Source organism: Nannospalax galili, unplaced genomic scaffold (genome assembly GCF_000622305.1).
Source record: "Nannospalax galili isolate Female #2095 unplaced genomic scaffold, S.galili_v1.0 scaffold3156, whole genome shotgun sequence".
Lineage (NCBI taxonomy): Eukaryota > Metazoa > Chordata > Mammalia > Rodentia > Spalacidae > Nannospalax > Nannospalax galili.
Genome location: NW_008337935.1, coordinates 34492 through 60343, shown reverse-complemented (window position 1 = coordinate 60343; position 25852 = coordinate 34492). Strand labels below are relative to the sequence as shown.

The following is a 25852-nucleotide window of genomic DNA, read 5'->3' as shown; positions in this document are numbered from 1 at the left end:
CAAGAGCAGTCAGTGCTCTTAACCACTGAGCCATCTCTCCAGCCCCATACATGTTAACAGTTTTATCCACTAATGTCAAGAAGTGCAACTAGCCGCAATGTCCACTAATGGGTGAGTAAGTAAACAAAATGTGGTAACAGTCACATCCAGATTGCCCGGGCCTGCAGGGCGGGAGACGGAGACTCGAACTCCCAGGGACCTGGAATGATGGGACAAGAGACACGAAGAATGACAGCAAGACAAAGAACTCTGATCAAGCTGCAAAAGTTTATTTTTCCATGGGGATTCTTATATGGGCTGAAGCGGGAAGTTAGCTGGGGAAGGGGAAGGGAAGGTGTTGTCTCAACAGGTTAGTGAATGTCCCTTAGGATGAGGGGAACTGGCGCCCTGAGTCTGGTTGCAGGCTAAGGAAATTGGTAGTTGCTCAGGCTTATCCTGAATCATCGGAAAGGTTGCTTATCTTAGGGGGCAGGGAGGACTGATCAGCAAGTTTTCCGGAAGCTGCTTGTGGGGGGGGGGGAGCTGCCAGGCAGCGTGGTCTCCCACACAGATGAAAAGCAGAATAGTGATTAGCAGGAGTTGAGGGAAGAAGGCAGTAGATTTCCTCCCTCTCTCCCTTCCTTCCTTTCCTTTCCTCCCGTCCCTCCCTCCCTTCCTTCCCCCTTCCTCTTTCCTTCTTTTTGTTTCTATGAGATAGGGTCTCACTACGTAGTCCTGATTGGGCATAGTAAAACATACCTATAATCCCAGTGCTGGCAGGCTGGAGAGACGGTTCAGTGGTTAAGAGCCCTGGCTGCTCTTGCAGAGGATACCAGTACCCACATGGCAGCTAACAACCATCTGTAACTCTAATTCCAGGGGATCTGACGCCATCTTACCTTTGTGGACATTGCATGGAATGGGTGCACTTATGTACATGCAGACAATACACTCATACATATAAAATAAGAATAATAAAATATTTTAAAATTTTTTATGAGACAGAGTCTTGCTACATTGTCCTGGATGGTCTTGAACTTGTGATGCTCCCACCTAAGCCTCCTGAGTTGCTAAGATCATAGGCATGTGCCACAGTGCCTGGTAACAATTTTTTTTAATTTTTTTATTTTATTTTATGTGTGTATTTCCTGCATGTAGGTAGGTAAGTGCAACCTGTGTCGTGCAATGACCAAGGAGGTCAGAAGAGGCTGTCAGATCCCCTGGGACTGGAGTTACTGACAGTTGTTAGCTGCTGTGTGGGTTCTGTGATTTGAACCCGGGTCTTCTGCAAGAACAACTAGTATTCTTAACCGCTGAGCCATCTCTCCAGCACCAACCAACCCCCCCCACCCCCGGTAAAATTTTTAACTTAAAAAAAATTATGGCAGGAGCTAGAGAGATGGCTCAGTGGTTAAGAGCACTTGCTACTCTTGCAGAGGATCTGAGTTCAGTTCCCCACACCTATGTCAGGTGACTTATAACTGCCTGTGCAACCCCAGTCCCCTCCCCTCCTCCTCCTTGTTCCTCCTCCTCCTTCTTCCCTCCTCCCTTCTCCCCCTCCCTCTCCTCCTCATGCCCTTTTCTGGCCTCCACAGGCATTGCACTACAGGAGTGCACTCACACACATGCAGGCAACACACTCAATACACATAAAATAAAAATAATAAGGCCGGGCGTGGTGGCGCAAGCCTTTAATCCCAGCACTCAGGAGACAGAGGCAGGCAGATCTCTGTGAGTTCAAGGCCGGCTGGGTCTCCATAGTGAGTTCTATGCTGGCTGGGGCTGCAGGGAGACCCTGTCTCAAAAAGACTAAATAAATAAATAAATAAATAATTTTAAAAAATCAAGTTTGGGGGCAAGAGGGAGGGAGGCTAGTGAGATAGCTCGGTAGGTAAAGGCACTTGCCTGCCCTGTTGACAAGGAGTTCAAGCCTTGAGACCCATGTAAAGGTAGAAGGAAAGAGCAAACACTCCACAAAACCATCCTTTGACCTCCACAAGCAGGCCACCATGGCACATGCATATCTACACACACAATAAAACAAAGTATTAAAAAAAAGAACAACAACAACAAAAAAGGTAAGAATCAATGAGACGGCTCAGCAGGGATAAGGCCCTTGCTGTGAAAGCCTGGCATCCTGAGTTTGATCCCTGGAACCCACGTAGAAGTGGAAATTTTACTCCACAAAGTTGTCCTCTGAACCTCCTGAAGTGCACCTTGGCAGGTGTGCCTACACACACATACATCATGCATAGACACACAATAATAAATTAAAAATTTAAAAAAATAAATAGAAAAACAAAATAGAATGGTGGGATTTTCCCCTTTCCGTTAAACCCATGCTGCCTTTATGATTGTTTTAATTGTTCCAGCTTTCTCAGCGCCAACAAGCTACGTACGCCTGTCCCAGCATACCAACTAGAGACAAAAAATGATGAAAAGAAGAGGAAAGAGACTTAAAACACTGGGAAGAATGAATGAGCTTTAGGCTTAAATAGAGGATAAATTGGGGCCAGGAGCAAAATTATGTAAAATACAGCAGTCTTGTTCAGGTGTGGTCCCTTCCATCATCTCTGCTCCAGTCCTGTGAGGTGATCAATAAACTGTTCATCTGTTCAGTACTAGTTTCCACAAGATAATTATTTCTGCTCCAGGGTGAGGGTAATTGCCCTCGTCTGCGTGGGGGGTAGAGTGGGGAGTCTGATGGTTTGCTCTTCCTAGAATCCAAAGTAACTTCAAGTTGAAGTCAATGAGTTACCTTTGTGCCTTCAGCTTTGTGGCCCAAGAGAAAAAGTCACTTTGTAGCCTTAAGTAACTGTTACAATTCCTCCCTTGTGTTGAACACTCCTCAATCTTGAGGGAATTAGGGTATCTGCTCATCTGACTTTCCAGGTTCTTTGGCCTGGTGATAAACGAGTACACGAGGAGACAGGCTATAAAGGCTGAAGCAAATAAGTGGGAGGGTGGAGGGGAAAGTACTAATTACAGGTAGCAGAAATATCGAAAGAATTTATCATCCGAATTTATATGTTGAAATTTCATCTATAGATTCGAAGCACATTGTATTTAAAAAAAGCACTTGATCAATTTGTATACATTAAGCATACATGCCTTTAATTCTATACAATTTTCCAAAATATTCAGACACAGGGGCTGGGGATGTGGCTCCTTTTGTAGAATGCCTAGTGGGCTCAAATCCGAGGATTCCATCACCAGCACTGCATAAACTGGGTGTGGTTGGGGCACGGCTGTAATCCCAGAACTTGGAAGGTGGAAACAGGAGGATCAGAAGTTCAGTCATCCTTAGCTACACAGTGAGTTTGAGGCCATCCTGGGCTTCATAAGACCCTGTCTTTTTAAAATTTTTTTTTACTATTTATTATTTTTATTTTATGAGTATGTGTGTATTGCCTGCATGTATATGTACCCGTGTTGTGCACTGCCCACGGAGGACAGAAGAGGCTCTTGGACCTGGAACTGGAGTTACAAACAGTTGTTAGCTGCCATGTGGGTACTGGGATTAGAACTCAGGGCTTCTGCAAGAACAGCCAGTGTTCTTAACCGCTGAGCCATCTCTCCAACCCATAAAACCCTGTCTTAAAAGTGCTCCCCTCCTGCCAAAACTCAAGACACCTAACTTCTAGTCACAGATAGTGTTAAAGATACTTAAATAGTGGTGGTGCACATCTTTAGTTCCAGCACTCAGGAGGCAGAATCAGGTGGATCTGTGAGTTCAAGGCCAGTCTAGTGTACATAGTGAGTTCCAGGCCAGTTGGGACTACAGGGAGACCCTGTCTCAAAAAGACAAAGAGAAAAAGATACTAAAATCAATCTAAAATAATCGTTATTTATAAAGTGGTTATTTAGAAGATTGTATGGAGCTGATGAGATGGTTCAGTGGATAAATGCACCTGCCTCCAAGTCTGATGGTCCGAATTCAGTCCCCAAGACCCACATGGTAAAGGAGAGAAACAACTCTCAAAATGTGTCCTCTAATCTCATACACACACACAAGTAACCACAACTTAAAAAAATTTAAATATTTTAACATAAACAAATACTTAAATGAATGTTGATTTTGTTAAAATTCAGTTTCCTGGGCCTGGCGAGATGGCTCAGCTGTAGAGAACCCAGGTTGTTTCCAGCACCCACGCACCCACATGGTGATAGATAAAAAGTAGCCGTATGATGAATAGGGTTGATCAGGAGAAAGCAGAGTTTATTAGCAAAGGAATGAGCACATGGGACAGATTCCCTTCCAGGCAGGGAAAATGTCTACCCCAGGTCATGAGCTGGGGTCTTTTAAGCGGGGAGGCTTCTGCTTCCTGCAGGAGGGAAGATGTATTTATTTTTTTAAGTTGGCCCGGGGGTGGGGGGTGGGGGGGGGAGAGCAGGACTGTTAAAACCTGTTCTCTTTAGAGATCAAAGAGGAAGCCTGCAGGGTTGGCCAAACAGTGGAGAAAAGTCTGCTTCTCTTGACTTCAAAGACCAGGGCACTTATCAGCTTGGTTCCCTTTTCTCAGGAGCATGAGAAGTCTTTGAGACCCTGTTGGTGAAGGGGCAGGGCTATCTGAACCTTAACACACGGTGGCTAACAACCATTCCTAACTCCAGTTCCAGGGGATCTGATGCCCTCTCCTGACTCAGCAGGCATTGCAAAACACGAGTGTACCTACCTACATGCAAGCAATACTCATACATATAAAATAAAAATAATAGGCGTGAGGTGGTAAAAAAAAATTATAACAAAAAAATATATTTTTAATAAAATAAAGCCAGGCAGGTGAGGTGGCACACACCTTTAATCCCAGCACTAGGGAGGCAGAAGCAGGCAGATGTCTGTGAGTTTGAGGCCAGTCTGAGTCTACATAGTGAGTTCCAGGCCAGCTGGGGCTACTGGGAGACCCTGTCTCAAAATACAAGGCCTGAACAAACAAATAGATAAATAAATAAAATAAAATTCAGTTTCCTAAATAATCAAAGGCCTGACAAAATAATCAGAAAACAGGTGCAATTATCTTGATAAAAACAAATTTTTATTTATTTTTTAAGTATTCATTATTTTTAGCCATATGTGTATGCATGTATCGCCTACATGTAGGTAAGTGCACCGGTGTTGTGCAATGCCCACGGAGGTCAGAAGAGGCTGTCGGATCCCCTGGGACTGGAGTTATGGACAGTTGTTAGCTGCCATGTGGGTGCTGGGATTCAAATCCGGGTCTTCTGCAAGAACCACCAGTTCTTAACCGCTGAGCCATCTCTCCAGCCTGATAAAAACAAATTTTGTCTATTAAGTCTGTTTTTTTTTTTTTCTCTTGGTCTTTCTGAGACAAGGTCTCCCTGTAGTCCCAGCTGGCCTGGAAGGCACTGAGATTCCCCCTGCCTCTGTCTCCCAAGTGCTGGGACTAAAGGTATGGGCCATCATGCCCCACCTTGAGATAGTCTTGATATATGCCCAAGATTGACCTGGAACTTACTATGTAGACCAGGCTGGCCTCAAATTTGGCCTCCATTCTTGGCCTTCTTAGTCCTAAAATTAAAAGTATGAGCCACTACACCTGGCTAAAGCTTGGGTGTTTTTGCAAATGTTAATAAGGGCAGAATAGAATTTGCTTTGTTTTGTTTTTGTAGTGTTGTCATTAAACTCAGGGCCTTGGACATGTTAGACAATTGCTCTACAGCTGAGCTACATCTCTAGCCCCCAAACAATACTTCTAGGTCTTGTTAGGGCTGGAGACATGGCTCAGTGGTTAAGAACACTGACTGGTCTTGAAGAAGACCCGGGTTTGAATCCCAGCACCCACATGGCAGCTAACAACTGTCCATAACTCCATTTCCAGGGGATCCAACAGCCTCTTCTGTCCTCCGTGGGCACTGCACGACACTGGTGCACTCACCTACATGCAGGCAATATACACATACACATAAAAAATAATATTAAAAAAAAAAAAAGTAAGTCTTGTTGCACTCTTGCTTCCTGTGCCTGCTTGAAGATGTGAGAGCTTAGCTTCTGCTCCTCCTCCAGTCATCTCTGCTGCCATGCCTCCCCACCATGATGAAATGTAATTCCTCTGAAACCATAAGCTCAAATAAACTCTTCCTTCTATTAAAAAAAAAAAGTCTTGTTACTTTAGATATTGAGCATTACATTCCAATTTTGTCAGTGTATTGTCAACACAAAAAACAACAGTTCTTGCTGGAAGTGGTGGCACACCCTTTTAATCCTAACACACTTTAATCCCAGCACTCAGGAGACAGAGGCAGGTGGATTTCTGTGAGTTCAAGGCCAGCCTGGTCTACATACTGAGTTCCAGGCCAGCTGGGGTAACAGGAGATCCTATCTCAAAAAAAAAAAAGAAAACCCAAAAAACAAAAACAAACAGTTCTCACCTCAAATGGAATGAGAGGCAGTATATTCTGGAGTCAAATAAGAGTGACTATGACCCAGGAACATAGATTCAGGTTATCCCAAATACCATATTTCAATGTGGCAACAGTGTCATGAAGTTTTTTAGTAACTATGATAATTTGAATGAGAAGTATCCCTGATAGGCTTCATGTATTTGAACATTTGTCCCCAGCTGGTGGCACTGTTTGGGGAGGCTTTGGAACTCTCAGGATGTGCAACCTTGCTGGAGGTACATCACTGGGGAGTGGGGTTTGAGACTTTCTAGCCACGCTTCACTTTCAGTTCACTCTTTCCGCTCCCTGTGTGTGGATGGAGATGCGATCTCTCCTGCTCTAGTCATCTGCTACCACCTCCTCTGCCATCACGGACTTTCTCTGGAACCACAAACCAAAATGAACTCTTTGCTCCATAAGTTGCTTCTGGTCATGGTGTTTTACCAGACAAACAAAAAACTAGTATAGTAACAGAACAAAGAATTTAACTAAGACACATGTAAAATACACTGGTTGGTAGTAAAGTACTGTATTACAGCAAAGCAGGAAAATGTCCGTTAGAATCCCCAGATACTATCCAATGAGTTATCCTTTGGGTTCCCAAGAGATAAAGGCCTGTATTCCTAGAAATAATTAACCTAATAATGGGACTGGAGAGATGGCTCAGCGGTTAAGAGCACTGACTGCTCTTGCAGAGGACCCAGATTCAATTCCCAGCACCCACATGGCAGCTAACAACTGTCCATAACTCTAGTTCCAAGGGATCTGACACCCTCTTCTGACCTCCTCAGGCACTGCATGACACTGGTGCACTTACCTACATGCAGGCAATATACTCATACACATAAAAAATAAAAATAATTTAAAATTTAAAAAAATTCCTTATTTAAAAAAAATTTACCTAATAGTCGCAAGGATATTAGGTCACACATAGCTGGGTAAAAAAATGGCTATTTAGGAGGCTAAGATAGCCCAAGGTAATTTGGCTCTGGACCTATTGTTAAACTTAGAGCTGAAAAAGGAAGGGGTTTAAAGTTTAGAAACAAGAGTCAGAGCCAGACCTGCAACAGGCAAGGAATGTGCTCCTCTATCCAAGGAACACAGCAAAGGCTGATAAGCTCTTCCACACAGAATGAATATGAAATGGGGAGCAGTTTGGACACATATCGGACCTCTGCTGCACACAGCTACAAGAGTTAACTGCGTGCCAGGGTCTGGTGTTCTTGAGGGCCTCTTTTCTCAAGATTACTTACTCAGGCAGGCGGGCAAGTCATCTATAGCACCAAAGGAGACAGGTGGGCTCCATAAAGTCAGTCCAGGGAGTGAACACTTGATAAGGCTTGAGCAAGGCCAGGCTGCCCATTTAGGGCCAGTTAGACACTCCAAGGTATTTATGGCTTTCCCTAATGAGGCCTGTGGCTCTTCCAAAATCCACATATTCTATCACCTATAACATTCCAATTCTCTACAACCTTTGAAGTTCTAATCAATCAGCCTTGTAAGAATGTAGGATTTGTTTTCTTTTGGGGGGGGATGGAACTTCCCTCACACATACTAGGCAAGACCTCTACTGCTAAGGAATATCTCTAGTCCAGGTGTGGCTTTTTCCTGGGAGCTTCAGTTAACAATATTTAACTTTAGAAAATCCCTTAGAGCTGAGTATAGTGGTGCATATGGGTAGCCCACACTTGTAATCTCATATTGTACAGAACTGTCCTCCAACTGAGACGCCATCTTCCTGAGCTCAGCTGTGCCTATTTGGCAAAGTTCAACACAGCTGGACTTGTTGACCGCTGATGGTCCAGCACAGGAGGAGCAGGAAGAGTCACGGGACCCTCACCTTAGTATCCAGCCACTCCTCCCACCTGGTAGTAGGCAACTGGATCCTAACTGGATCCTAACTGCATGTAGCCTAAGGGAAGGGTTGACTTATATAGACGGGAAAAGACTAAAGGGGGGGGCTCCATTTATGTGCCTACGGGAAAGCCACCATCCATGCTGGGCAAAGACTCTGCAGTGTGGTCTAAGGAGGAGTACCCACACTCCTTTAAGTAACCCTTCCCCTCACCCATTACTCTGTAATAAGCCAAATAAAGCTCAGTGGTTTCCCAGAGTGAACTGTGGTGGAAGTGGGACCTTGGGAGGAGTGGATGGAGGCTGTTTACACCTTTCCAGGGGAGGAGTTTTAGCAATGAATGGCTCAGCATTTAGGGGGTGTTAGCATGAGGGTTGGGAGTTCAAGGCCACAAGGCCAGTTTCATCTATATAGTGAATTTAAAATTAAAAAAAAAAGGAAAGAAAAAGAAGATAATTTTCAAAACAAAAGTTTTTTTCTACCAGGCATGGTGGCACACACCTTTAATCCCAGCACACAGGAGGCAGAGGCAGGTGGATCTCTTGAGTTTGAGGCCAGCCTAGTCTACATACTGAGTTCCAGGCCAGTCAGGGCTACAAAGTGAGACCCTATCTCAAAAAACAGAGTAAAACAAACAAAAATCTTTAAAATAAAATAAGGGGGGGGGCACACAGGAGAGAGAGCACAGCAGTCAGAACACTTGTTGCTCTTCAGAGGATTGGAGCTTGATTCCCAGCACCCACATGGGGCATCTCATAACTGCCTTAACGTTCACCTCCAGAGAAGGATGTCCTGATATATTACTTCCTTGAGACAGGGTGTTTCCTAGCATGGAGCCTGTTCTCTTCCAAACCACACATGACCATGCCCAGCTTTTTATGTCGGTTCTGAGGACATGAACTCAGGGCTTCATGCTTGCTTATATAACATGCATTCCTATCAGCTAAGCCATTTCCTCAGCTTGAGAATTTAGTTCTTAATGACTTTACAAAGGCCCAGGAAGAAAGCAATCAAATTGTTTTTCTATACATTAGCAAGTCTGAAAACCAATTCTAACTCTATTATGAAGGCTAGTAGATTCCAAATTATATATATATATATATATAATTTAATGAAATGAAATAGATTAAGATCAATAGTCTACATGGTGTTGTGTAGCAATTTTCTCTGAGATAAACCTTTCTATTTTGGAGCCGGTTGTGGTGGCGCACGCCTTTAGTCCCAGCACTCAGGAGGCAGAGGCAGGTGGATCGATGTAAGTTCAGGGTCAGCCTGGTCTACACAGTGAGTTCCAAGCCAGCTGGGCTACAGGAGATCCTGACTTAAAATGCACCAATTGGAGAGAATATTCCAAGAGTCAGACTTTAGAGTCACAAAGTACATTTGTTTCCCTCTTTCCTCAAATGGTGATAGAAAAGTCAACATTGTCACGGTAGAAAGAAAAAGTTCCTATACTAAAAGTGAGCTCAGGACCTACATGTGACTATTCAATCGTACCCATCCACTGAGGGTCAACTTGTTATTAATAGTTGAAGCCCCAAAGTGACTGACTCACCACAGCTGGAAGTGGCGTTTTAGGGTAGACGTCCCAGCCTCAGCAGTCCTAACATCAGGCGTGGCCCCCATGACAATGAAAGAGGTGAATGATAATGAAAAGCAAGGCAAGAAAATGTAATCCCTGCACCATGAAGAAAAACAAAGGGATCCAGTAACCCCCAGGTCATCTTCAGGGTCCTAAGGCAGGTCCTGTCCACCACTGTCTCAGTTCCTGCTCAGTGGTTGGTCAATTATCAGTCTGACCGTTTCCTGTTACTGGTTTCACCATCATGCAGCACTGCCCTCGTGGATAACTGCCCTCATCTGGGTTGGTGGAGGTGGTCTGTCTTTAAGGCTTTGTTCTTTCAGGAATCCAAGGTAACTGCAGGTTTAGGACAATTTGTCTCTGTGCTTTCAGCCTCATGGGTCCAAGTGAGGAGTCAATGTTTTGTAGCAAAAAGCAGCTTCTAAGGGCTTGTTCCCTTGGACATTAGACTGTGGCAGAGCAGAGTATGAGCCAGATCTAGGCCAAGCCCTTAGGAAGCCTGGCAGCTTTGTATCCATTCTTCTGAAAGCAAAGCAGCTCTGGAGATTAACGATGGATAAAAGAGCATGTGAAGAGAAAGAAAGGCCACATGGAAAGATCCACTGTATCTTATCCAACAGCAAACACTCTCTGCCTCCTGTCCCAGCTACATTCCCATTGAATGCAGCTGCATAAGCCAGATGACACCCCAGGAATCAAGGGAAGCAATGCCTAGTTTTTACTTTTTACTTTTTTTTTTTTTTCTGGTCTTTTTTGAGACAGGGTCTCCTTGTAGCCCCAGCTGTCCTGGAACTCACTATGTAGACCAGGCTGGCTTCGAACACACAGAGATCTGCCTGCCTCTGCCTCCCGAGTGCTGGGATCAATGGCATGCGCCGCCACGTCCGGCTAAATGTTTTGATTTTTTTTTTTTTTTTTTTTTTTCCTTTTGAGACAGGGTTTCCTTTGAGTCCTAGCTGACCTGAACTCGCTATGTAGACCAGGCTGGCCTTGAACTCACAAGGATCTGCCTGCCTCTGCCTCCCGAGTGCTGGGATTAAAGGTGTATGCCACTATGCCCGACTAGTTTTTACATTTTTATAATTGATTTTTTTCAGCAACTTTTGGGGTGATTGGTTATATAGGTAACTGAAATAGGGCTTACACATTTGGACAAAGAATAAACAATAACCATATATTCTCAAAAAGTGAACCACTAGAGAAGAAATGAAACACTGAAAATTCTTTAGGAAACCCTTAACTAATGCTTCATTTAATGTTATGGTTTATTTTTATGTATAGGAGTATTTTGTCTGCATGTACGTAGATGTATCATGTGTATGCAGTGCCTGAAGAGGCCAGAAGAAGGTAATGTAGTTATGAATGGCTGTTAGATACCATGTAGGTGTAGAGAACTGAACCCAGGTCCTCTGCAAGAACAGTCAATGCTCCACTTTTGTTTTTGAGCCATGTCTCCACTTTTGTTTTTGAGACAAGGTTTCACTGTCTAGCCCTGGCTGGCCTGGAACTCTATGTAAACCAAGCTGTTGTTGAACTAGGATCAATCTTGCTATTTCTGCCCTCTTATGTGATGACATGACAGATGTGAGCCACCATGACAGGCTGGTGGAATTTCAATTAGCTACAACCCCCTGCCCAAACACACACTACAACCCCCCCCCCAAACACACACACACACACACACACACACACACACACACACACACACACACACACACACTATAGAAAGCAGGAAATGATCACTGTAGCCAAACCTCTTTCATTAGTCCAAGGCTTTTGTAGTAGCTCCATGAAGTCACAGGGACCTAGATTCTATCTTCTTCCGTCCTCAGCATGACTTAAGGTTACTTTATTGTCATACAATGTTTGCTAGTACTCTAGCCATTCCCTTCACATTCTAGACAAGAAAAAAAAGGACAGACATAAGTGAGCTCGGTAATTTTTAGAAACTTTCTGATAAGCCCAACCAAAGAACTGCCACTAGCACTCACCAGAACGCTGTTACATGGACATGTCTATGTAGTTGGAATGAAAACTGGGAGCACTGCCCGTTATTGAGGAAGAAAGAATGAGGAGCAATCATTGTTGTGTCTGATACATGTACATATTAGCATGGGTATGTGTACATGCATGTGGAGGCCAGAGGTCAACACAGGGTATCTTCAATTGCTATTCACCTCAGTTTTTTTATATTTTATTATTTTTATGTAAGTATATTGCCTGCATGTATGTTAAGTGTACCCACGTCATGCAATGCCTATGGAGGTCAGAAGAGGGTGCTGGATTCCCCTGGAACTGGAGTTACAGTTGTTAGTTACCATGTGGGTGCTGGGAACTGAACCTGGGTTCTCTGAAAGAGCAGCCAGTGCTCTTAACTGTTGAAACATCTCTCCAGCCCCACAGCTTTTTTTTTTTTTTTTTTTTTTTTTTAAAGTGTGTGCAGGTATGTACCCCTAGCACTAGAGTTACAGGCAATTGTGAGCTGTCCGATGTGGGTGCTGGGAACCAAACTCAAATCTGAGTCCTCTGGAAGAACAGTATGGCCTCCTAACTGCTAGTCATCTGGCTAGCCTCACTGCCTTACTTTTTGAGACAACATCTCTCACTGAACCTGGAGCTTACAGCTCAACTAGTATGGCTAGTCAAAGAGCTCCGGGAGTCACCTATCCTCCCATCTGTGCTGGGGTTACAGATGTATACTGCTAGGTCCAGCTTCATGTAGATACTGGGGCTCAAACTCAGGTCCTCATGCTTGCACAGCAGGGACTTTACCTCCTGAGCCATCTCCCTGGCCAACAGTTTCGACTTGGACTGTATTTTAATTTTTTACACTGACTTTAGTGTGCATGGGGTGCACATGCAAGCTGTGTAGGAACTCCAGGGATGCAGCTTTTGCGGGACTTCCCCTGGGGTGAGCTTTTCAGTGATGTACCTGTCTGAGTCATTCAGGCTCCTGTAAGCAACGCTAATGAGCTGGTCCTCCAAGCTAGACTTGGGTAGACTTGTTTCTTTGATCTGTCATCTGTGCCCAGGAAAAGTAACACAACATTCACCTTTTTTTTTTTTTTTTAACGTTTTTACAATTTTATTAGAATTTCAAAGAAAAAGAAATCCTTAGGACAGGTGAGCTAGTAATCTTGGCAGCTGCCTTGAGGAGGAGGTCAGACACGTGACTGACTGGCAGCCCCATGGCTGGGAGAAAGACGCTTTAGAGAAAAAGTAAAGAAATGGAAGATGCTAGGGACAGCCCAAGGCCTTGAAGAAAGCATGCTTAGTAAGAAAGTCATGAAGAAAAAAAAGAGAAATTATGATTCCCTGAAGCGGGCAACTCACAGACTACATGGCTGTATGTAGGAAGTTCTAGTCCCACCTGTAGGCAGGATCCAGGCAGGAAAAATTCACTACCTCATTAACGCACTGTCTATTTAGCATGGCCCACCTTCCTAGGGTGGTCCTATGACCAGATGATTGACCAGTTAAACTTACATAAAATGGGAGGCCCTCACTAGGGGTATTACATTCCCCGCTGGTTCTGGGCGTAAGTCAAATCTTTGACTTGTTTTTATTTTGAGGCTCATATTGGGTCCTTAGAACCCTAATTTTGATGGCTTTTGGGCACCTCCTGATCTATCTGGTTAGGCAATTTAGGAGGCATGGACCCATAGTAAAGGCTGATAGGTAAATTGAATCAAATCGGGAAAGCACCAGGACACAGACAAAAACTCTGGCGGGACAGTTTATTAGCAGAGGAAAAGGCACAGGACAATTCCCCTTTAGGGAGAGAGGAGCTGTCGGTCTACAGGTTGTTGGCTGGGCGTCTTTATAGGGGGCTTCATGGTATGTGGAAGGTGGGAAAATTTTTTTAAAAATTCGGGGGGGGCTAAGGCTTATCAGGAGAGACTAGCCTCTGTCAACCTGCCCCCTTCCTGTCCTCTTCCATCAGCCAGGATCTGGGTCAAAAGGTATAAAGAGTCTGTTTATCCTTTAAGATCATCAAAGAGGGAGCATGCCGTGCTGAAGCAGCTCCTTACAGTAATTGGGTCTTGGGTCAAAAGGTGTAGAGTCTGTTTATCTTGTCTTGTGGATGGTCAGGGTGCTCATTAACTCAGTTCCTGCATTCTCAGGGGGCCTGTAAAACCGTGAGACCCTGCTGCATTGGGGGTTGCTGTAGATCTGAACCCTAACAAAGGCTAGGAGGAGTATTACCAGAGGCCCAGTAAAACGCAATTACACCTGAATTATTGGCGTAAAAACAGCAAACCTCACCTAAGGCCACATATGAGCCATCTTCCTTTAGGAACAGTAAGTCTATCTCCCTGCTGTTCTGTAGCGCCATTTTAGCTAGGGAGTTAGCCTGTCTCTCCAACTGCCAATGGGAGTCCTGTAGTCCAATGTCTCTGTCTATCTAAGAGCTTAGAAGCCTAAAATTTTATTACTTGTAGCTAGTGTGGTGGCACCCAAGGCATCAGAACCTGCAATGCCTGTTTTCACAAGGATACTGGCAGGCCTTCTCTTGGTTAAGGTGAAGTGTTTCCGCCCTTTTTCTCAGCTATAGAGATAAACCTGACACCCAGTTTCCTAAACCAGAAACCTGCAAGCTTACCTGTACTCCTTATATCACATTTCAAGACAAATCAATTACCAAGTACAACACTCAGCAATAAATTACATATTAAGCACCTACTATGTATCATATATTATTCTAGGCACTGTGGACAAAGACTAAGTGGCTTTTTTTTTTTAATTAAAAAAAATTTTTATGTGTGTGCATGTATTGCCTGCATGTAGGTCAGTGCACCCATGTTGTGCAATGCCAGCGGAGGTCAGAAGAGGCTGTTGGATCCCCTGGGACTGGAGTTACAGACAGTTGTTAGCTGCCATGTGGGTGCTGGGATTCGAACCCGGGTCTTCTGCAAGAACAACCAGTGCTCTTAACTGCTGAGTCATCTCTCCAGCCCCAGCTTTTTCTTTTTAAGACAAAGTCTCACGTGTCTTACCTGGCCTTGACTCACTATGTAAGCAAGGATGACCTTGAACTTCAGAGTTTCCTGTTAGGATTGCTGTTTTTGTCACCAACAAGACATTTATGTGATGCTGGAGATTGAATCCATAATTAAGTAATTATTCCTCAGGCCACTTTCTTGAACTCTTTATACAAATACACATATCCTATATGATAGGATAGGATATAAGGTTTATTAGTAAGCACAATTCAGGGGTTAGAGGAACATAGTAGAAGCCTCAGAAGTGCTGAACTGCACTTCCGTTGTCCAGTTCAATGACAATCCCCAATTGGGGATAGATTTGACCTCACAGCCAGAGACGAAGCATGTCTCCATTACCAAGTCTTCAAATTCATTTGCATTAAACTTGGTAAACTTTTTTGAGACATGGCTCTTCTGGCAGCCAGGGAACTTGAACTTGCCCCTATGCAGAGGCTTCATCTTATTCTACAGCTTGATGTAGATGGACATAGTGACCCTGGCCCTCAAGTTTTCTGTATATACCTTTTGAGCCTAAACTGGGGACAGCATGAGATCAGAGATAGGAACCCCCATGGAAAGCTCATCTCCTAAGTCCTTTAGGGTAACCCATTCAAGCAACAATCTGTGTGCGTCACCAAGGAGGCTGTTCTTGGCAGTCACTGTATAACCGGCTCCAGTAAGGAAAGAAATCAGCTGAACTTACTTTTAAGATAATTTTTTTTTATTTGGGGCTAGAGAGATGGCTCAGCAGTTAAGAACACTGGCTGTTCTTGCAGAAGACCCAGGTTCAAATCCCAGCACCCGTAAGGCAGCTGACAACTGTCTGTAACTCCAGTTCCAGGGGATCTGAGAGCCTCTTCTGTCTTCCACGGGCATTGCATGACATGCGTGCACTTGCTTACATGCAGGCAATACACACATACACAAAAAATAAAAAAAAAATATTTTTTAAGATTTATTTCATGTATATGAGTTTCTTGCCTACATGTAAGTGCACCACAGGCATGCAATGCCCACAGAGGCCAGAAGATGGCATCAGATCCCCTAGAACTGGAATTAAGGATAGTTATAGCCACCATGTGGATGCTGGGAGCTAAACCTGGGTCCTCTGCAAGAGTAGCAAGTGCTCTTAACCACTGAACCATCTCACCAGCACCTTTTGAGATTTTTAAATTTTTATTTCATGTGTATGAATGTTTTGCCTGTATGTATGTGTACCATGTGCATATCTGGTGCCCACAGTGGCCAGAAGAGAGCACCAGATCCCCTGGACTCGGTGTTACAAGTGGTTGTAAGTCTCTGCAAGAGCAGCAAGAGCTCTTAACCACTGAGCCATCTCTCCAGCCCCTGAAATTCACTTTTATGGATATTTATTATTAAATATTTATTATTAAAATCATCTTTTTTACCTCTGGTCTTTTTGTTTTTTAAAATATTTTACTTATTATTTTTTAAATTTTATGTATATGCATGTATTACCTGTGTGCAGGTAAGTGCACCTGTGTCGTGTGATGCTCGCAGAGGACAGAAGAGGCTGTTGGATCCCCTGGAACTGGAGTTCAGACAGTTGATAGCTGCCATGTGGGTGCTGGGATTCAAACTCGGGTTTTCTGCAAGAACAACCAGTGTTCTTAACCCCTGAGTCATCTCTCCAGCCCCTCCTCTGGTCTTTTTGAAACAGGGTCTCCCTGTAGACTAGGCTGTCCTTGAACTCAGAGATCTACCTGTCTCTGTCTCTGGAATGCTGGGACTAAAGGTGTGTACCACTACACCTGGCAAATTATTTTTCTTATACAATTAAAAAATATATTATTTTTATTTTATGTGTATGAGTGTATTGCCTGCATGTATGTGAGTGTACCCGTGTCATGCAATGCCTCAGAGGTCAGAAGAGGGCTTCGGATTCCCCTGGAACTGGAGTTAAGGACAGTTTGTAGCTGCCATGTGGGTGCTGGGAATTGAATCCAGGTCCTCTACAAGAGCAGTCAGTGCTCTTAACTGCTGAGCCATCTCTCCAGCCCCTTTCTTATACAATTTCATTCCATTATCCCATTGATAAATTCTATTAGCTTTACCTTCAGAATATGGCCATCATTTTCTTTCTTTCTTTGTTTTTTTGGTCTTTTTGAGACAGGGTCTCCCTGTAGCTGCAGCTGGCCTGGAACTCACTATGTAGACCAGGCTGGTGGCCATCATTTTCTATCAGTCCTAGTATTTACAGATATGGAAACCAAAAATACTGTGCTTAAACATTTATTTACTTGGGAGTTTCTCTCTTATGTAAGTACTATGTTTGTTTTAATAGAATTAAATCTTAAGTCATTGTTCTAGTTAACTTTCCATTACTAAAAGCCAGGCATGGTATCCCACACCTTTGATTCCAACACTCAAGAGACAGAAGCAGGTAGATAGATCACTTTGTGTTCCAGGTTAGTCCGTCTACACAAGGAGTTCCAGACCAGTCAGGGTTATACAGTTGTATTAGTCATTTTTCTGTTGCTGTGATAGAAATACTGACCCGAGCCACTTAGAGAAGAAAGAATTTATTTGAGCTTATGGTTCCAGGGGAATTACAGTCCGTCATGGCAGGGAGGCATGGTGGCTGGAGGTGGCTGGAGCAGGAGCAACAGAAGCTAAGCTCTCACATCATCACACAGGCACAGGAAGTAAGAGAGCGACTGGAGATCTGGCAACGCTTAAGAACTCTCTAAGCCCACCCCCAGTGACGTGCTTCCTCCAGGATAGCAACACCTTCTAAGACCTCCCAAAACGGCACCACCATCTGGGGACAAAATGTCCAAATACTTGGAGCCTATGGGGGACATTTTCATTCAAACCACCACAATAGTGAAACGGTGTCTCAAAAATGAAGAACAATACGAAACAAAAAAACCTTCAAAAACCCAAAAACTTTTCATTACAAAGCAAACAACAATAAAACAAGAGAAAATGTAGTAATTAAATTAAGATTTTTTGGTTCATCATTTTACAGATTCCAACCCATGCTTAACTGCCCTACTGCTCTGGGACTCATAGGAGGGAAGCACACTGGTGGCAGGGCCTGCTCACCTCATGGCAGCCAGAAGTGAGGGGCAAACAAGGGGCCACATCTAGCATCTCCTTCAAAGACATGCACTTGACCCCAATTCCCTTCCCCCAGGCCCTACCTCCTGAAGGTTCTACCACCAATGGTGCCACTTACTTGCTGAGGACCATGCCTTTAACAAATGGACTCTGGGGACGTTCAAGATCTAGGTTTTCAAGTTTCCACAGTAAACTTAGAAAAACCTTCTTTCCATTCCTCCTTGCTAAGAGAATCCTGTTTTCAGAGTATTCATGTGCTCCTTCCCATGGACACACCACAGCAAACTTCCCCTTTCCAATACTTGCTTCTCTAGCTTCCTTTAGAACTAAGAATGGTTTTGACCAATGGGAGATAAAAGAAGTCAACTGAGGGGAGGTTTCTGATGTTTTTCCCTTCCTGATGGAGAGTGACTGCTCCTCTAACAGTACCATTTTACCACCCCACCCCTTTCTTTTTAAAAAACAAGAACTCATCATATTGCCTAGGCTGGTCTCAAACTTATGATCTTCCTGTCTCAGCCTTTTAAGAAACTGAGGTTAAGGTGTGTACCACTATACCTGGCTGAGGAAAGCCTCCAATGAGACCTTCTGCTAGCCACATCATCATGCCCACTGGACTGAGATGCCTAGACCATAGGGGCAGGTGTGGTGGTGGTGCTCTTTGTAACTTCTATATTAGCTGTCCTGTTTCATCAGTAGATCATGGTACTATGCTTGAGTGTTTTCTGACAGAATTACAAGATTTGCTTCAGATTCCTGTCAAAGAGAATAGTTTGGGAAGGAAGATGTAGGATAAAGAAGTATAGTTTCGGGTGTGGCGATGGCTCAACAGCTAAGACTGGCTGCTCTTGCAGAAGACCTGGGTTCAGTTCCCAGGCCTACATGGTGGCTAATAACTGTCCATAATTCCAGTTCCAGGGGATTCAACACCCTCCTCTGGCCTCCATGGGCACTGCATGCATATGGCACATTTACATACATGTAGGCAAAATACTCAAACACATAAAATATAAGAATATTAAGAGTTTTCATCTGTATTAAGTGTGAAAATAAAATTCAGCTCCTTTTGTTGTTTAAAAAAAAAAAAACACTTAAGAGGCTGGAATGTAGCTCAGTTGGTAGGATGCTTGCCTAGCACGCATAAAGCCCTGGTTCCAATCAGCACTGCATAAACTAGATTTGGTAACCTACACCTGTAATCTCAGCACTCAGAAGGTAGAGAGAGAAGAATCAGCAATTTAGCATTATCCTCGGCTGTACAGAGAATTTGAGGCCAGCCTGGATTAGACTCTGTCTCCAAAAAAAGTAAGTTAATTAAGCTGAGAGTGTGAGTTCATGCTTATAATTCCAACACCTGAAAGTTGGAAGCAAAAGAATACCATGAGTTTGAGGCTAGCCTGAAATATATAGTGAGCTCCAAACCAGGCTAAGCTACAGAGATCCTGCTCCACCTCCAAAAAGGCACAGCATCTTACTAATAATACATAAACTGGAATCTAATCTAGTCAGATCAGCTTCTCCTACTTTTTTTTTTTTTTTGGTTATTTTGAGACAGGGTCTCTCTGTAGCCCCAGCTGGCCTAGAACTCACTATGTAGACCAGGCTGGCCTCCAACTCACAGAGATCTACCTGCTTCGGCTTCCCAAGTGCTGGGATTAAAGGCATGCGCCACCATGCCCCACTTTCTTCTACCTTTTTAAAAATATTTTATTTTATTTTATTTTATTTATTTATTTATTTATTTTTGGTCTTATTGAGACAGGGTCTCCATGTAGCCCCAGCTGTCCTGGAACTCACTGTAGACCAGGCTGGCCTCGGACTCACAGAGATCTGCCTGCCTCTGCCTCCCAAGTGCTGGGATTAAAGGCGTGCGCCACCATGCCAGGCTTATTTATTATTTTTAGTTTTATGTGTATATGAGTGTATTGACTGCATGTATGTGAGTGCACCCGTGTCTTGCAATGCCATGGAGGTCAGAAGAAAGCTTCAGATTCCCCTGGAACTGAAGTTAAGGACAGCGTGTAACCACCATGTAGGTGCTGGGACTCAAACTCGGGTCCTCTACAAGAGCAGTCAGTGCTCTTAACCGCTGAGCCATCTCTCCAGCCCTCTTCTACCTTTTTAAAAAATTTATTTTTATTAGTACCAGGGTTTTGATTTGCCAGTATGTTTACTGGTAGTGCCCTCAAAGTCTGAAAGAGGGCAGCAGAGCCACCATGTGGATGCTCGGAATTGAATCTGGGTCCTCTAAAAGAACAGCAAACGCTCTTAACCCCTGAGCCACCTCTCCAGTCCTGACATTAGCTCCTTTTTGAAATGGGCAGTGGTGGCTGGGCGTGGTGGCACACTCCTTTAGTCCCAGAACTCGGGAGGAAGAGGCAGGTAGATCTCTGTGAGTTCATGGCCAGCCTGTCTACACAGTGAGTTCCAGGCCAGTCAGGGAGACCCTGTCTCAAAAAAAAAAACAAAAGGAAAAAAAGAAAGAAAAGAAACGGGCAGTGGTTAATGCAGAGACTCGCAACCCTTCACAGGGCTGAGAATAAGTGTTTGTTGAGTGCTTTAGGCCTAAATGGGACATCTACATCAACTACCCTCCAAAGATTAGGGAGGAGGCAGAAAGAATACATGAGCTGGAAAATGGGAAGAGATGTGAAATTTGTCCTCTGGACATGACATGGCTGCAGTGTTTAGCAGCTGCAATTACCTGCATAAGAACCTGTACAATACCCAAGCCAGTCAACATCCTAGCATGAGGGGAGGGGCTACTGGCAGGTGATGGCTACCAGGGAAAGGAGAGTCTATTTTATTTTGGGATGTGGCTGCTGGTAGGTTACCCATGCTCCAGTAAATGCCCACACCCATGCACATCTGCCATTAAAAAAAAAAAAAAAAAAAGACTTATTATGCTGGGCATGGTGGCTCACACCTTTAACCCCAGCACTCTGGGGGCAGAGGCTGGTCGATTTGTGAGTTCAAGGCCAGCCTGGTCTACATAGCAAGTTCCAGGCCAGCTGGGGCTACAGGGAGACCCTGTCTCAAAAATAAAAAAAAAAAAAAAAAAAAAGTTATTTAATAAAAAGAGGACATACAGGTTGAAGTGGAATGTGTTGGGGAGGAGAGTCCACGAGGGGTGGGAGGGAAAAGTGAGGGCAGATATGATCAAGATACATGTACACATGTAAGAAATTGTCAAAAAAAACGCACAAATAAATTTTAAAAATATAATCTGGGGGCTGGAGAGATGGCTCAGGGTTAAGAGCACTGACTTCTCTTGCAGAGGACCAGGGCTCAATTCCCAGCACCTACATGGAGGCTATGAACTGTTCTTAACTCCAGTTCCAAGGGAATCCGAAGTCCTCTTCTGACCTCTGAGGCATTGCACGACACGGGTGCACTCACATATATGCAGGCAGTACACTCATACACATAAAATAAAAATAACAAAATATTTTATATATATATAAAAAATCTGGTCAACAACCACCTATAACTCCAGTTCCAGGGGATCTAACACCCTGTTCTGCCCCTGTGGGCACTACATGCATGACACAGGTACACTTACATGCTGTAGACAATACACTCATACATATAAAATAAAAATAATAAAATGTTTTAAGCCAGGCATGGTGGTGCATGCCTGTAGTCCCAGCACTCTGGAGGTGTGGGGTCTCTCCCTCTCGTTGTGGGTCGTTGGCCACTGTTCCATGAGGACAAAAGGAGCAGAAGCGAGGAATGGGGTCAGGACGGAAGAAAGCCCTTCCAGGGAGGCAGGTTCAATGACGCAAACAGCTCCAGACTCAGTGAAACAGCTCCGTTTATTCAGTGGGAGAACTAGGGAAAATATAGTGTGGAGGCAGTAGCCAATGCCTCAGCTGATAGGTGCTCATAGTATGCTTTATTTACATGTGGCAGTAGGCTCCTATCATCTGACTACCAGGCAATGCCTGATTATCATATAGAAAAAACCTGGGGGTAGTTTTTACTCTAGGTAACTATGTCAAAGGTCATGTTCCAAATAAGGTCAGGCATCAGTGCTTGGCAGCACTTTCAGGGCAAATCAGGAAGAGAGCAGGAGGACCCCTGCTGAGAAGGGGAGTCCTTCCATTAAGCGCTGAGCCCCTTAGAGCTATCCGGACATGGAGGACTACAACCCTAGCAGCAGGGTTCCCCAAAAAGGAGGGAGAGGCAGGCGGATCTCTGTGAGTTCAAGGCCAGCCTAGTCTACAAAGTGAGTTCCAGGCCAGCTGGGGGTATAGGGAGACCCTGTCTCAAAAAGACCAAAAAATATATATGATCTGGTATAATCCTTGCACTTGGGAGGCAGAGAGAGGACAGTCAGTTCAAGGTCTCCCTCTCCTTTGTGATACTCTGTCTCAAAACCACAACAAAACACTAGTTTTCTGGGTTGGGGATGTAGCTCAGTCATAGAGCACTTTCCTAGCATAAGCAAGGCCTTGGGATCGATCTCTATCAAAGCAAAAACAAACAAAATCCTAATCTTCTTTCCAGTAAACCATTTATGCATGTAGGACGTAACACTGAGATAAGTAAGAATAAAAATTAAACACTCCTATAATCCAGGAAGCTTGAGGCAGGAGAATTGCCACAAGTTTAAGTGGTTAGTCTGGGCTACATAGTGAATACTAGGGACAACCAGAGCTACATAGGAAGACCCTGTCTCATAAAACAGAAACACTGAGCATCACTAATGGAGATAGATAGGCCTGCTGTACTTCCTGATACAATGCTATGTATTTCCACCTGTGAAGTATATTTGCTAAGAAGTTGAATTTGACTTTGAAAGAGCCTTTAATGCTAGAGTTTTCAATATATATGAAAGACCAAAAAGCAAAACAAAAAAATTGAACTATGAAGGAAAAAACAATAGGAAAAATTTATAATATAGGGTATTCTTACACAGCCAACTCAATTTCTCCAAGACAACAATATGGCTAGGTAGTGTAGGGGGGAAGGGGATTGTTATTAAAAGACAACTTAAGGCTGGGCATGGTGGCGGACGCCTTTAATCCCAGTACTTGGGAGGCAGAGGCAGGCGGATCTTTCTAAGTTTGAGGCCAGCCTGGTCTACATAGTGTGTTCCAGGACAGCTGGGGCTACAGGGAGACCCTGTCTCAAAAAGACAAAAAAAAAAGACAATTTAAAAATAGAAGCTGGAGAGATAACTCAGTGGTCAAGAGCACTGGCTGCTCTTGTGTTTGGTTTGCCATATGGTGACTAACTTCAGTTCTAGGGTATCTGACATCCTCTTCTGACCTCCACGGAAACTTAAAGAACATAGCACACTAATATACCTGCAGGCAAAACTCATGTACACATAAAATAAGTAAATCAAAATTTTTAACTAAAAAAATAACCATAAATATATGGACTTATTTTTAATTATATGTATGTATGTGCACATTAGTACAGGTGCCCTCAGAGGCCAGAGGCATGGGATTCCCTGAAGCTGGAGTTACAGGCAGTTGTGAGTCATCCCATGTGGGTGCAGGGAACCAAACTTGGATTTTCTCTCTGCCAGAGGAGCCCAAGCTTGTACTGCTGAGCCATCTCTCCAGCTCCACATGTATGGACTTCAAAAAACAGTAAGGAACAACACAACTCCCAAAACAATACTTACTAGATAATATTGGTGAGTTGTTACTATTTGTTATTTTTATAGGCCTGACAAAATGAACAGAGTACTTTGTGAACTTCTGTGTCTAAAACCACAATATGGAACTATCAAAAGCAGTAATTTAGGTCAGGCATGGTAATGCATGCCTTTAGTCCCAGCACTTGGGAGGCAGAGGCAGATGGATCTCTGTGAGATCAAGGCCAGTCTGGTCTACATAATGAGTACCAGGCCAGCTGGGGCTACAGGAAAACCCTGTCTCGAAATCACCAAAAAAAAAAAAAAAAAAGCAGTAACTTACAATTATGTAGCCAAAATGGGAGCATTCATTTCAACAAAGGGTTTCCCACTACAACAAAGACTCAAAGCAAGTATTTAAAGGCCTTTAAAAGAGTTCAACAGACCTGTATTATCACATTCTCCTATCACTGGATTACAGACATAGAGAACTGCTACTTAGTTTTAAACCTAAAGTGCATTTATAAAAACAAATAAACAGGAAGGGTGGGGCACCCTTTAATCCCAGCACTAGGAAGGCAGAAGCAGGCAGATCTCTGTGAGTCCAAGGCCTGTCTAGTCTACATAGTGAGTTCCAGGCTAGCCAGAGCTATATTGTGAGACTCTGTCTCAAAAAATATATAAAGTACATTTATGCACATATAATATAAACAAATAGACCAATGTAAATTCTAGCATGTGTTAAAAATGAATAAAGGAAAAAAATAAAAATTCAAAAAATTAAATAAGTCCTTTCAGGAACAAAACAGCAGCAAAATCATCATTATTCGAAGTGGCGGTGAATGGCGCTCCAAGCTCTCTGCCTCCCCCTGCCTGCCAGCCCCAGCCCAGCCCATGCCCGGCAGCTGCCCTAAGAGCAGCCCCAGTAGCAGTGGTGGCTGGGCATTACCTCAACAGCCTCATGGCCGATGGAACCTGTCAGGATGTGGCCATCTTAGGCTACAAGGATTCGCCCTTCGTCTGAGCCGTTGTCCCCAGGAAAACCTTCGTTACCATTATGCCAGCTGAGGTTGGTGTCCTGGTTGGCAAAGTCCAGTCAAGTGTTTTCGTGAATGGGCTGGCACTTGGGGGCCAGAAATGTTCTGTGATCCAGGACTCACTGCTGCAAGAAGGGGAATTTACTGTGGATCTTTGTACCAAGAGCTCCAGACAACCCCCTTCAATGTCACTGTCACCATGACGGCCAAGACGCTAGTCCTGTTGATGGGCAAAGGTGTCCATGGTGGTTTGATCAACAAGAAATGTTATGAAATAGCCTCCCACCTGCGGGTTTCCAGTACTGACTGACCTCATCTGCCCCCCCCAACTCCCTTCAGCTCATCTGCCCTTCCCCCCACTTCCTTCAGCTCATCTGCCCCTTCCCCCCATTCCCTTCAGCTTTTGCACCCTCCTTCCCCCACACACATATTATTTTTATTTTGGGGCCATTACCCTATTTCCCTAATTGCTACTAAAACCACATGGGCTGGGGGCCGGAGCTGGATGGACAGGTACCTCCCCCTACCCATATCCTCTTCTCTTGTGTGTGCTTGGAAAACATTTTTTTTTGTTTTTTGGGGGTTTTTTTCTGCATAGAAAAGATTCTATGCCGGGCATGGTGGCGCACTCCTCTAATCCCAGCACTCGGGAGGCAGAGACAGGCGGATCTCTGTGAGCTCAAGTCCAGCCTGGTTGACATAGTGAGTTTCAAGACAGCTGGGGCTACAGGGAGACCCTGTCTCAAAAAGACCGAAAAAAAAAAAACAAAAAAAGATTCTAACAAAAAAAAATATTATTCAATATTTTTTCTGGAACAACTATCATACTGGATCACATCTAATAGTCTCTTTTAGTTCTATGACTGTGAAACCTGTTGTATCATCAGGGATCTTTTAAAAAAAGCCAGCCTTCAAATCTTTTCTTATTCACAATAGAGAATACACAGACAAGATCAGCAGAGCTAATGGTTTCCCGAAGGCTTCTAAAGAGACACATAGGCCCACAGGAGCAAATCCCTCAGTGGAAGCTCTGGTGCCTGCAGAGCTAGAAGAGGGAGGTGCCTGCTTTCAAATGGCTTTCAAACAGCATACAGCAAAATGGAGTTTAGCAGGGTGGTTCCCTAATTCATTTTTCCAGTTAAAGCAAGTTACATATTTTCAATTCATTTTTAAAATAACTAAGGGGAAAAAGAAATAAGTGGGAACAATATTCAAATATGTTCTTGTATCTATTTAACTCAGTTTGTGAAATATGAGTAAATTTGGATACTGAATCAAAAATCTTTAAACAGGAGCTGGGCATGATGATGCATGCCTGTGTTCCTAGCATTTAGAAGG

At 43.9% G+C, this 25852-nt stretch overlaps 1 non-coding gene and 1 pseudogene across 1 annotated transcript; one reads left to right on the top strand and one right to left on the bottom strand.

Moving 5' to 3' along the window:
- Positions 1 to 97: 97 nt before the first annotated feature.
- LOC103733939 lies at positions 98 to 24842 on the top strand (annotated as a pseudogene).
- Positions 15382 to 15512, bottom strand: LOC115070320. The gene has a single exon (XR_003849495.1). It is a non-coding gene; the product is annotated as a small nucleolar RNA SNORA70 (small nucleolar RNA).
- Positions 24843 to 25852: the final 1010 nt, after the last annotated feature.